This window comes from Dioscorea cayenensis, chromosome 2, assembly GCF_009730915.1.
Source record: "Dioscorea cayenensis subsp. rotundata cultivar TDr96_F1 chromosome 2, TDr96_F1_v2_PseudoChromosome.rev07_lg8_w22 25.fasta, whole genome shotgun sequence".
NCBI classification, from domain to species: Eukaryota; Viridiplantae; Streptophyta; class Magnoliopsida; order Dioscoreales; family Dioscoreaceae; genus Dioscorea; species Dioscorea cayenensis.
This window is the reverse complement of record NC_052472.1, coordinates 12,457,271-12,471,260: the sequence shown is the minus strand read 5'-3', so window position 1 is coordinate 12,471,260 and position 13,990 is coordinate 12,457,271. Positions and strand designations below refer to the sequence as shown.

The 13,990-nt window shown below is 40.0% G+C and overlaps 2 non-coding genes across 2 annotated transcripts; one reads left to right on the top strand and one right to left on the bottom strand.

The window, feature by feature from the left end:
• Positions 1–763: 763 nt before the first annotated feature.
• LOC120281628 lies at positions 764–870 on the top strand. Its single transcript, XR_005542747.1, has one exon. It is a non-coding gene; the product is annotated as a small nucleolar RNA R71 (small nucleolar RNA).
• Positions 871–13,600: 12,730 nt separating this feature from the next.
• Positions 13,601–13,705, bottom strand: LOC120281763. The gene has a single exon (XR_005542785.1). It is a non-coding gene; the product is annotated as a small nucleolar RNA R71 (small nucleolar RNA).
• Between the last annotated feature and the right edge of the window lie 285 nt (positions 13,706–13,990).

The following is a 13,990-nucleotide window of genomic DNA, read 5'->3' as shown; positions in this document are numbered from 1 at the left end:
AAACCATAATATGGGCATCGATTCATCCAAAACACATAAATAGTACAAACATATGTATAAAATACATACATTTAGGCGTTTATCACCAACCGTCCAACTGGATTTTCCAATTCTTAAGTGATGCTTGGTCGTTTCTTAATGTAATACTGACCTCATCCATCATTGCATCGTTACTTGTTATAGACTTGGCAAAAAGATCTTCTATGGAGAACTTTCTTTCAGGCTATGGCTGTCGTAATTGATACTATAATTTTAGTTGCTGAGGATGCCTCTATTGTACACCATAATTCCATGAGAAGTTAGGATGATTCCTCCACCCCTGGTTATAGGTGCTACTATAGGGGTTATTCTGGTTCCTCTGACCTTCTCCAATGTAATGAACCTACTCTACAGGAGCTACTGCTAAACTTATAATTGGGCATTGAGTTGTCCCATGTCCTCTACCACACAATTAACAAAAATAATGACCCTAGAATTCAAGCTGACACCCTGATCATAAGTTATGAGTAGATCTAACATCCATGTGAGTACATCCACTTTTGCTGTGAAAGTGGTATCTGCGTCTATCTCATGTAACCCAGCTACCTATTACTGTCTACTTCTTGAACTCCAATGTAACTCATTGTTAGCCATGTCCTCAAATAACTGTACTACCTCTTCAAGGTACTTATTGCTCAATGATCCTCTTATTGTAGCATCAACGATTTGCCTGGTTTGATAGTTCAGGCTATCATACGAAATCCATAATTTTATCCATGAACTGAACCTATGATGTGGGCACTACCTAAGTAGGTCCTTGAATCATTCATATCCCTCAAACTGTGTTTCAAACTCTTCTTGCTTGAATGCTGAGATTTCCTGTCTAATCTTTGTTACCTTGCTTGTTGGAATGTAACATCCAAGGAACTTTTCCACCAAATCATTCCATGTCTTGATTGACCCAGGTGCTAGTGATGTAAGCCACCTGTATGCTAAACCTCTCAAACTAAACGGAAAGAGTAATAGTCTGATCGCATCATCCTTAACTATACTCACCTTGCACATGGAACAAATTTGCAAAAACTTTGAGAGATGGGCATTTGGGTCTTCATCTCCTAATCTGTCAAATTGACAAGAGTTCTAAATCATCCCAATAGTACAAGCTTTAATTTTAAAGTTGTTAGCAACTACTGCTGGGCTTATTCACTGAACTCTTCTCCTATAAACTGTGGACTCTCATACTCCAAAAGCATCCTTCGTAGTTTAGCCATGGTAGCAGATTTTGTGCTGTCACTGTCATTATCTGCTTCCATAACTGCCCTCTTTCGAAGTCTTCTCAACAACGTTAAGGTTCTCTCTAGTTTGTTATTTCCTTCTACTAGAGCCATAGGATTAGATCTGGTCATGAACAGTCACCTGCAGAAGAAAGTAGTGGCAATAAGTTATCAACATTGTACAAGAATAAAGAAAATAATACAATAAGAATAAATGGCTAAAACACTAAGCTACAAGTTTTCATAGAATCTGTCGACTAAGTGCTTCCCTGGCAATAGCACAAAAAACATAACTAACGCTTTATGTGTGATGTTAAATATGTGCAAGTGTCAACCTGTTAATATGCAATTAGTATTATATTTGGTCCATTAATACCGCAAGTGTACGGGTCATCTAGTAATACCTCGTGGGTGAGCACAAAGGTCATATTTACTCAGGAACGGTGAGAGACTCCTATTACTTCCTTCTCACTTAATCAATAACATAAACATTTGTGTTCTTTCTTTAATCCACTTCTATGATATAATACACAATACAATTGGAGAATCATTAAGCACAATTAGAAGGAGTTTAGAGGTTGTATGATGGTTATCTTGATCATTACTTATGGTAGGCATTTAGTGTGACACTAATGTTCTAGAATTGGATCAGGGGAATTCAAAGACTTACTAGTCCCAAATCCCTTGGCAACTGGGTCTAAATCAGTAGGAACTTTAGATTGAATGTCTTCCACCCCAGCCTCCTATATTTGCCTTAAGTGCGGGAATTCCACAAGAAAGGATAAATCAAAATTGAAGCCTAAGGGGGAATGATAAGTGCTTGTGTACTAAGAATACGAAGTATTCTTTTCTTATGATGAGCATTACTTTTATCGGGTTTTATTGCTAATATGTGTATTTTTGTGTTCTTTTGCGTATATAGGGTTGTGGAGCCAAATAGAGAAGAAAGGAGCCAAAGTAGATTTCAAATGCATTACGTTGATAGAATCTTGAAGTGGACACATGAGAAGACGCAAGTTGTGCTCAAAGACATATGAGTGTGTGCCAACCTCCATTATGTTTAATGGAATATGTAGATTGGAGGGGCACAAAGGTAGTCACACTCATGTGTTTTGACTTGTACAAGGCTAGCAAGATTCCCATCAAATGTGCTTTTACTTGAAGATGCAACGTGATCTACAGCATAGACGTGTACCCATTTGTGTTACCTGGATGAAAAGTATGGATTCGGGAATATTTCGGCAGAGCACTGTAGCAGCTACTGTAGGACATCACTGTAGCAGTTATTGTTCACAGGCCACTGAAAAACCAAGTTCTGCAAATTCACTCGGGCGTGAGGAAATTCCACATGCCCGTGTGGATTCCCGATTCCAGGCCTATATAAAGCCGTGATTCATCCCGATTTCAGCATCCTTCTTTCCATCTTTTCTCCATCTTTCGAGAGGCTTGCGGTTGGCAAGGCTTTTGGAGTGGTTCTACAGCTTCGACACCGTGTTTTTCTTGGAAGATAGTTATTGGGGGAGCTTCGTCAACACCGATCTAGCAAGGTGTGCCCTAGGCTTGACAAGGGGACCTTTGGAGAAGACGAGTCTACTCCACAAGACCATCGACACAAATACCAAGGGGGTTTTCTTATGAATTACATGTTTTTACTTTCAATTTCATTATTGATTGTATCTTGCTCCATGGAGAGCTAAACCCCCTAGTGGGTACTTGGACCTATAAACTCTAGGATGTTATTGTTTCATTAACCTTTTATTACGTTTTTCTTAATTAATGTCCTTAATTGAGTTCCAATCCTAATTGCTTGTTAAATGATTTATCCCTTAGAGTGACACTAGGGTTGAGAGTCCATCTTGGTAACCTTTATGGATGAGTGACACACCATGAGGGTTAGACAAAGCAAGATTGGAGAGGGTCGAGAGGATGAGTCAAGAGGTAGCGGAGCGTCCCTTTTCCCCTCCGGTGTGATTTATCCTACCTCCACATTCTAAGGGGTTTTTGTGATCCCAATAGACTGAAGTGCTAAGATATGAACTTCGCTGCGGCTTAGTTGCACGAGCAACAAAGTGAAGCGTTGGATTAATCGTTTGTATCTGGGGCTTAATCGTGACTAGGGGTCTTTCGCTTGGACCAAAGGGTTATAGGAATAGGATTTATCACTTGGAATCCATAGAACTTTTTTCAACTTTGCACAGTGTGAGGTGTTGAGACTGAGCGATTTCTCTACCGGGACATAGTGTAGAGTTAGTCATGGTTGACCTTAAGTTTGGGATCGTGTATTTTAGGATTTCTGTGACTCATTATACATCAGTTAGGAGATATAATAATTGGTCTTGCACATGAAGAAATAACCCTAAGGGGAGTAATGTCTGAGTGCCCCGCTTTCTATCGATAGCCTTTCCTCTCATTTTATCGTGTCCCTCTTTCTTATTTTCTTTAGTTTCATTTACATTTATTTTATCCACACTATTACTGTTTTATCTTCACTTAGTTGAGTAGCAATCATTGTGTTTCTATTCACTATTCCCTATGGATACGATAACACACTCACCTGGGATTTATTACTTCGACAAACCCGTGTACTTGTGGGTCACACACAAGGGATGTGCCATGTTTTTGGCATTGTTGCCGGGGAATAGGCATTTTGGAAACACTTTGCACTTTGCCATTTAGCTATTCATCGTTTATTCTATTTCACACTTTCTTATTCTATCATCATTCTGATTTATTTTTCTTTCTTTCATAGCAGCTTGATAAGTGCTTGTGTGTTAAGAATGCAAAGTGTTCTTTCCTTACAATAAGCATTACTTTTATCAGGTTTAAGCGCTAATACATGTGTATTTATGTTCTTTTACGCAGGTAGGGTTGTGAAGCTATGTTTTAAGAAAAGAAGCCAAAAGTAGATTGCGAATGCACTATTTGATCAAATCTTGGAAGAATCAAACGCGAAGACACAAATTGGGCTCAAAGATACGTGAATGTGTGCCAACCTCCATGTATTCAAGCAATTACAATGATTTGGAGGGGCACAAGGGCAGTCACATTTGCGTATCCCGACTTGTGCATTGTTAGCAAGATCCTCACCAATGAACCCGTTTATTGAAGAAGCGACATGATCTACGGCATAAACATGTGCCCGTTTATGTTGCCTCGATGAAAAGTGGATTCGGAAGTGTTTTGGCAGAGTATTGTAGCAAATCATTGAAGGGATTTACTGTAGAAGTTACTGTTCACAACCGCAGAAATTCAGAAATTCAGAGAATCCACACGGGCGTGTGGGAATTCCACACGCCCGTGTGGAAATTTCACAAGGGCATGTGGAACATCCACACGCCCGTGTGGATGCCCGATTTCAGCCCTTTAAAAGTCATGATTCAGCCCCGATTTCTCCATCTTTTCTCCTATCTGTTCTTCCACCTTTTCCCCATCATTGGAGGCGCCGGCGGCTAGGGTTTGGAGATGCTTTGGCAAGGCTTTGGAGAGGGTTGACGGCCTTCGACACCGCGTTTCCTTCAGAAGAGAGCTATTGGGGGAGCTTTCATTGGCACTGATCCGGCGAGGTGTGCCCTAGGTTTGATGAGGGGACCTTTGAAGAAGATGCGGCCGATCCACAAGACCTTCGACACTAACACAAGGGGGTTTTCATTCATGGAGTGCATCTCTTTACTTTTAATTTCATTATCTATTGTATTTTGCTCCATGGAGAGCTAAACCCCTAGTGTGTACTTGTATTTGTGAACCCTAAGATGTATTTGTTTCATTAAATCTCTTTATTATGCTTTCAATTAATTAATGTTTATTGTGAGTTCCAATCTTGTAGGCTTGATTGTTTTAATACTCCCCTAGAGTGACACTATGGTTGGGAGTTCTTGTTGGTAACTCTTGTGAGTGAGTGACACACCACGAGAGTTAGACAAAGCTAGATTGGAGAGGGTTGAGAGGGTAAGTCGAGAGGTAGTGGAGCGTCCTCTTTCCCCTCCGGTGTGATCTATCATACCTCCACTTTCCAAGAGTTCTTTGCGGGCATATTAGAGTGAATGGGCTAAGAGATGACCTTCCGCTGGGGCTTAGTTGTGAGTGCAATGGAGTGAAGCGTTGAAGTGATTTTAGTACCTAGGGCTTAATTGTGGTTAGGGACCTTCCACCTGGACCAAAGGGTTAGGTCTATACATAGTAATAGGGTTTATCACTTGGACTCCCTAGAACTCATTGCAATTCTATACGAGTGCGAGGTTGAGAGGTTATTCAATTTCTCCTCCGAGACATGTATAGAGTTAGGCATGGTTTATCTTAGATTTGGGACCATGTATTAAAGGATCTCCACGACTCATTAATGCATTAGTTAGAAAGCATAATAGGGGGTTTTGCACTTGAAATGATTGTCTTAGGTGGAACAATATCCGGGTACCCCATTTATCATCGATTGCCTCCCTTATCTTTTACTTGCGCCTCCTTTATCTTTTCTTATTTTCCTTTGCATTGAGTTTTTTTTCACATCACTTTAAACATATTTTCATTCTAGTTAAATAACAATCTTGGTGGTTCTAAGCACTATTCCCTTTTGGATTCGACTACCCTCTCACTGGGGTATTATTACTTTGACACCCGTGCACTTGCAGTTTACACGCATATTCGGTCGTGTCAAGTTTTTGGTGCCATTGCCGGGGACTAGGCATTTTAGAAGCACTTTGCACTTTGCTATTTTAACTATTTATCATTCATTCTACTTCACACTTTCTTATTCTTCCATCATTCTCATTTATTTTCTTTTGTCATGTCTTACTTTTTCTTGCAAGGAGTTTAAATGATGATTAATCCGCTCATTGCTCTGTATTCTCGAATTGAAGCTCTGAGTGGAAAAGTTGATAGAATTATTGCTTCACAACAACATGGCATTCCTTGTTGCAACACATATCATCCAATTGAAAAGGGCTACCCAAACTTCTTGTGGAATAGTGATGGACAATATTGGGAAGCACCTCAAGAGGAATGTCAAAAGGGTGAGATACTCGAAGAGGATGCACTTCAGTTGCAAAGAGTATTAGCTAACTTCATTGAAGCATCCGATGTCTGCGTCCAAAATATGGAGACCACACTGAGATATCATGAAGCCTCCTATAAAAACCTTGAGCATCAATTAGGAGGGATACTTGACACACTCTTCAAGGAACAACAAGCATTTGAGCAAGCAATTCATGTTCCTTATAGAGATGATGTGGTAGTGAACGACAATGAAGAAGTTGGGCAAATTGAGTACATTGGTGCAGAAAATGAAAAAGGAGAAGCTGAATACCATTTTGAGATTTTGGAAAGTGTGAATGAAGATTGTGCTTGTGAGCGAGAAAATTTTCAAGGGGATTTGCTAGTGTTATGTTCCTTTCAAGCTGAATAAACACAAGAAGAAGTAAATTCTAAGGTAATGGAACAAGCACCACTCTTTGGGATTGATCAATTCAAAAATTGCAAGAAAGAGATTTTGGGTTTGGAAGATGATGTGGGTAGGAGATTGAAGCTAATGACCCACCTATGTTAAGCTTGGACAATTCCAAACCCAAATTGTTTCCTTGGAGGCCAAAGGTAAGATGGTTGGACTTTCCAACAAATATTCCACCCCGGCAAGTAGATTTTTGGTTTAAATTAAGTATCTATGCAATGTCTAGTAAGGAGAAATACACTCTTTTCAAGCCTCCATAAGGTAAGGAAGAGGTACGTCAAGCTAAGTGACGTAAAACAAGCGCTTCTTGGGAGGCAACCCAAGTTTTTAATGTTTTTCTAGTTTTTAGTTAGTATTTGCATGAATAAGGCCTTGAGTGTTGGTGTCTTGATTCTTAGATGCTTTCGCTGTGATTTTCTTGTGGACATTGTGGTGTTATCATGTGCCTAATCATGTGTGGCAAAGAATCTTGGTCGTTTGAGCGTGTTTTTCGTGTTTTCTCTGCTTAAAATTGCATTGTTAGGTAGCCTCTGAGTGTATATTTGTGTTCAGAAATTTTCTGTAGAACCTCCAAAGTTTTCTAAGTATCCAGAGAAAACACACACCCGTGTGGAATTTTTGCACGGGCATACGTTTTCATTCAGAGCACATCCAAAGATGGCACAGGGGCGTGGACTCGCCCCTGTGAGAGACCTTGTGATGGTCCACGCCCGTGCGGAATTTCAGCATGGGCGTGTGTTTCTCTGCAGAGAATTCCTCCTCCATCCTGAGAAGACACAGGGACGTGCGTCTGCCCCTGTGAATTGAGTAGTAACGATCCATGCCCATGTGGAATTGTCGCACGGGCGTGTGAAACACTTAGAGAATTTTCTTGGTTGGACAGAGAAGCCACAGGGGCGTGCGTTTGCCCTTGTGGGTCTCTCCTGGGGAGTCACACGGGTGTGGGTAATTTCCACACGCCCGTGTGGATGCACAAAAACTCAAGAGCCGCGTGTTTTCTTTAAAATCTTTTCGGTTTTCTTCATCTTTACACTCATAATCACTCAGAGAACACCCTTGCACTCTCATGACCTCTAACCGTTATTTTAAAAGTATTGTTACTTGAATTTTCCTGCCGTTTTCTAGTCTCTCATTCTCATTTCATCGGTAATCTTTTCTTTCTATTTCCTTATCCCAATCTTCATTTATTTTGTAGCACCAACGTCATCTTCACCAGCAGCGGCAACCGATGCACCAACAATTGACACCTACACTTGAGGCGTCTTTACCTTCTCTATTCTTATTTTTCGCATTTTATTTTGGATTTGTATGCTCAGAAAAGATCTTCTTTCTGAGTTTATCTATTAGTTTTGTCTCGAGTTGTATCTCATTGCTCTATTTTTTTTATATACTCGAGTTGTTTTTGTTTATTGAACTTCACTGAACCCCCTTGTGTATGCGTGCAGATGGTCTTGTCAGTATAGAAATTGAGGATTAGTAATAGACACGGTTAATGTGTTTTACACTTGGCCGTGTGTGCTTCATAACCCGTTGGAATTTAACACCCAAGGATTTAGCTGCATCAAACGCACCACTAGGAGTCAGGGGAGTATTATTTCAATTGCCCACTCCCACATATGTTCTAAATTGTATTACTTTTATTGTTTTTGCATGTGTACATTGAGGGCAATGTGCATCTTAAGTGTGTGTGTGTGGAGGGGGGAGGGGGGGAGTTCACATTGCACATGTCTTTTACACAAGTTTTGATTGACATACATGCTCACGTAGTTAATGGCGGTTCACCTTAGATGCAATGATTGCATTCTTGAGCTTAGGAGAATTTTTAACATTGAATGTTTTTATGCTCTAGTACTTGCTTGAATTTCTAGGAATTTTACCCCAATTGACACTTGTTGCACTACTCGCTCATTAAACTCTTTTCGAAACTCAAGTTTGATGTTAAAGGGACTAGTTTAGTTTTGTTTCTTATAGTATTTTGTTGAAAAAAAAAATGAAAAGAAAGAAAAATGAAAAGAAAGAACAAAATAGTTTTGTTGTTTAGTTGTGCTTGTTGGGTGGAAAGAGCTACCACGTATGATATATGAAGCTACTCTCATAAGTCGGATACTAGTTATGCTCTAATGAGAGAAAGAGCTATCTCATGGGATGTGTGAAAGCTACCACCCCGGTAGAATGAGCTACCACCTGGAAAGTGTGAAAGCCACCTTAGCTGCAGCTTTGGAAAGGGCTACTACCCTTTTTGAATTTTTGTTACCTTTTGTAGATAAATAAGTCCTTTATATGGTGAACTTTGAGGAGTATACTTTGGGTTGACTTGAGTGAGTTCACACACTTATACGATTTCGGGTTTGTTGTCCTTTTTGATTCACGTTTTTAGCTAGAGCATTGATTTTTCGTATTTAGTGTTGAAATTTCCTTTACTTGTAGAATGCTCTCTTTGCCTGCATTGGTGAAATTAAGGCCAAGCACTTCCAATATTTCCTTCATCTATGCGTACAATGTTTTAATTTTTGCTTGAGGACAAGCAAAAGCTTAAGTGTTGGGGAGTTTGATAAGTGCTTGTGAGTTAAGAATGCGAAGTGTTCTTTCCTTACAATGAACATTACTTTTATTAGGTTTAAGAGCTAATACATGTGTATTTGTGTTCTTTTGCGCAGGTAGGGTTGTGAAGCTATGTTTTAAGAAAAGAAGCCAAAAGTAGATCGCGAATAAACTATTTGATGAAATCTTGGAAGGAACAAACGCGAAGACACAAATTGGGCTCAAAGATATGTGAATGTATGCCAACCTCTATGTATTCAAGCAATTACAATGATTTGGAGAGGCACAAGGGTAGTCACATTTGCACATCCCAACTTGTGCATTGTTAGCAAGATCCTCATCAATGAACCCGTTTATTAAAGAAGCGACGCGATCTACAGCATAAACGTGGGCCCGTTTATGTTGCCTCGATGAAAAGTGGATTCGGAAGTGTTTTTTGTGGAGTAATGTAGCAAGTCAATGCAGGAATTTACTATAACAGTTACTGTTGATAGCCCGCAGAAAATCAGAAATTCAGAGAATCCATACGGGCGTATGGAACATCCACACAACCGTGTGGATGCCCGATTCCATCCTTTAAAAGCCGCGATTCAGCCTCGATTTCTCCATCTTTTCCCCTATCTGTTCTTCCACCTTTTCCCCATCATTGGAGGTGCCGACGGCTAGGGTTTGGAGAGGCTTTGGCAAGGCTTTGGAGAGGTTTGACGAGGGGACCTTTGAAGAAGATGCGGCCGATCCACAAGACCTTCGACACGAACACAAGGTTGTTTTCATTCATGGATTGCATCTCTTTACTTTTGATTTCATTATCTATTGTATTTTGCTCCATGGAGAGTTAAACCCCTAGTGGGTACATGGGTATTTATGAACCCTAGGATGTATTCGTTTCATTAAATCTCTTTATTATGCTTTCAATTAATTGATGTTTATTGTGAGTTCCAATCTTGTAGGCTTGATTGTTTGAATACTCCCCTAGAGTGACACTACGGTTGAGAGTTCTTGTTGGTAACTCTTGTGAGTGAGTGACACACCACGAGAGTTAGACAAAACTAGATCAGAGAGGGTTGTGAGGGTGAGTCGAGAGGTAGTGGAGCGTCTGCTTTCCCTTCCGGTGTGATCTATCCTACCTCTACGTTCCAAGAGTTCTTTACAGCCATAGTAGAGTGAATGGGCTTAATTATTGGGGCTTAGTTCGAGTGCAACGGAGTGAAGCGTTGAAATGATTTCAGCACCTAGGGCTTGATTGTGGTTAGGGACCTTCCACCTGGACCAAAGGGTTAGGTCTATACATAGGAATAGTATTTATCACTTGGAATCCCTAGAACTCATTGCAATTCTATACGAGTGCGAGGTTGAGAGGTTATTCAATTTCTCCTCCGGGACATGTATAGAGTTAGGCATGGTTGACCTTAAATTTGGGACCATGTATTAAAGGATTTCAACAACTCATTAATGCATTAGTTAGAAAGCATATTAGGGGGTTTTGCACTTGAAATGATTGTCCTAGGCGGAACAATATCCGGGTACCTCATTTATCGTCGATTGCCTCCCCTATCTTTTACTTGCGCCTCCTTTATCTTTTCTTATTTTTGTTTTCATTGAGTTTGTTTTCACATCACTTTCAACATATTTTCATTCTAGTTAAATAGAAATCTTGGTGGTTCTAAGCACTATTCCTTGTGGATTTGACTACCCTCTCACTAGGGTATTATTACTTCGACACCCATGCTCTTGTGGTTTACACGCATATTCGGTCGTGTTACAGCTCCAGGTTATGACCCGAGTGAATCCTTCGGCATTGGTTGAAGGAGATCCTGAACTTGAATGAACACTTCGTAGAAGGGGTAAAGAATCTTGATAAGTGCTTGTGTATTAGTAATACAAAGTATTTTTTTCTTACGATGAACATTACTTTTATCAGATTTTAGCGCTAATACATGTGTATTTGTGAACTTTTGTGCATGAAGAATTATGAAGCCAAATATGAAAGAAAGAAGACAAAGTATATTGTGATTGTTCTTTGTTGATGAAGTCTTGGAGTGAACAAATATGAAGACACAAGTTGTGATCGAAGATACATGAATGTTTGCCAACCTCTATGAGCTCAAGCAATTACATGGTTTGGAGGGTCACAAAGGTAGTCACATTTGCGTATTCCGACTTGTGCAATGTTAGCAAGATCTTCACCAATATGGCATTTTATTAAAGAAGCGATGCGATCTACGGCATAGATCTGTGCCCGTTTATGTTGACTCGATGAAATGTGTAGATTCGGGAGTATTTTGGTGGAGTGCTGTAGCAAATAACTAAAGCAATTTACTATAGTAGTTATTATTCATAGCTCACAGAAAATCATATTTCCAAAAATCCATACGGGCGTGTGGAAATTCCACATGCCCGTGTAGATACCCGTTTATAACCCTTTATAAAGACACAACTTGTACCAATTTGGGGATCCATCTTTCATCCTTTCTTCTATCTTTACTCCATCTTATGGGAGGCCGGAGGCTAGGGTTTAGAAAGGCTTTGACAAGGCTTTTGGATTGTTTCTACGGCTTCAACACCACGTTTCTCTTGGATGATAGTTATTGGGGAGCTTTGTTATCATCGATCCGGTAAGGTTTGTGCTAGGCTTGACAAGGGGACCTTTGGAGAGGATGAGGCTACTCCACAAGAACATCGATATGAATACCTAGGGGGTTTTCTTATGGATTACATGTTTTTACTTTCGATTTCATTATTGATTATATCTTGCTCCATGGAGAGCTAAACCCCCTAGTGGATACTTGGACTTGTAAACTCTACGATATTATTGTTTCATTAACCTTTTATTATGTTTTCCTTAATTGATGTCCTTAATTGAGTTCCAATCTTGATTGCTTGTTAAATGATTTCTTCCTTAGAGTGACACTAGGGTTGTGAGTCCATCTTTGTAGCCTTTGTGGATGAGTGACACACCATGAGGGTTAGACAAAGCAGGATTGGAGGGGGTTGAGAGGGTGAGTCAAGAGGTAGCGGAGCTTCCCCTTTCCCCTTTGGTGTGATTTATCCTACTTCCATGTTTCTAAAGTTCTTTGCGGTCACAATAGAGTGAAGTGCTAAGAGAGGAACTCCGCTAGGGCTTAGTTGCACGAGCAATAAAGTGAAGTGCTGAAGTAATCCTTAGTATCTGGGCTTAATTGTGATTAGGGGTCTTTCGCCTTAACCAAAGGATTAGATCTACATATAGGAATAGGGTTTATCACTTGGAATCCCTAGAACTTCTTATAACTGTACACAGTGTGAGGTGCTGAGACTGAGCGATTTCTCCGCCGGGGCATAGTGTAGAGTTAGTCATGGTTGATCTTATGTTTGGGACCGTGTATTTTAGGATTTGAACGACTCATTAAGCATCAGTTATTAGACATAATAGTTGGTCTTGCACTTGAAGCAATAATCCTAGGGGGAGTAATGTCCTAGTGCGCTACTTTCTATCGATTGCCTTTCCTCTCATTTTATCGTGTCATTCTCTCTTACTTTCTTTAGTCTTGTTCACATTGATTTTATCCACACTATTATTGTTTCATCTTCACTTAGTTAAGCAGCAATCTTGGTGTTTCTAATTACTATTCCCTGTGGATACGATACCCCACTCACCTGAGAATTTATTACTTCGACAAACCTGTGCATTTGCGGGTCACACGCAAAGGGCATTGTTAAGTTTTTGGCGCCATTACTGAGGAATAGTTGTTTTGAGATAGTTTGCACTTTGCTATATTAGCTATTCATCATTCATTTCTATTTCACATTTTTTCTTATTCTATCATCGTTCTGATTTGTTTTCTTTCTTTTGGTGTAGCTCCAGGTTATGACCAGAGGAAACCCTTTGATATTGGTTAGAAGTGATCCTAAACCTGAACGTACACTCAGAAGAAGGGGCAAAGGACCTGTGCAAGAATCGTCAAATCTAGCTGAGTTAGATGGTGAAGGGTTAGAGAATATGGCAGAGTAGAATAAATAATAGAGACACGTTTCTGATTATACCAGACCCTCAATTTTGGGCACACAGTCGAGTATTCTGCAGCCCCTGATTACAGCTCCAAATTTTGAGCTAAAGCCAGCATTCATCCAAATGATATAGTAGTTAGTGCAATTCAATGGTTTGGCCAATGAGGATCCAAACAATCACATTGAAAACTTCTTGGAGGTATATGACATGCTGAAGATCAATGGTGTTACGGATGATGTATAAGATTGAGGGCTTTCCCATTTTCTCTAATAGGAAGAGGCAAATAGTGGCTCCATTCATTGCCAAGAACTTCCATCACAACATGGAATGAAATGGTCAAAGCTTTCCTTGCAAGGTACTTTCCTCCGGGAAAGTCGGTGAAGCTTCATAATGAAATATATTCGTTTATTCAAATGGAGCTTGAATCCTTGTTTGAGACTTGGGAGCGATTCAAGGACCCTTATGGAAGTGTCCACAACACGGGTTCCACGAATGGATGATATTCAAACTTTTTACAATGGGTTGAATCCAAGCACAAGATAACTTCTAGATGTCACCTCAGGAGAACAATGGGGAATAAGACCCCTGAAGAAGCATGGCAATTGGTAGAAGAAATGGCCATGAATAGCTAATAATAGAATGCAAGAGAAAAGAAGAAAGTGGCCAGACTCCATGAAATTGATGCTATTACATCCTAAGCAGCCCAAGTAGAGGCATTTAGCAAGAAATTGGATACATTGACTTCACCAAGTGTAGCCGTAATCACAAATT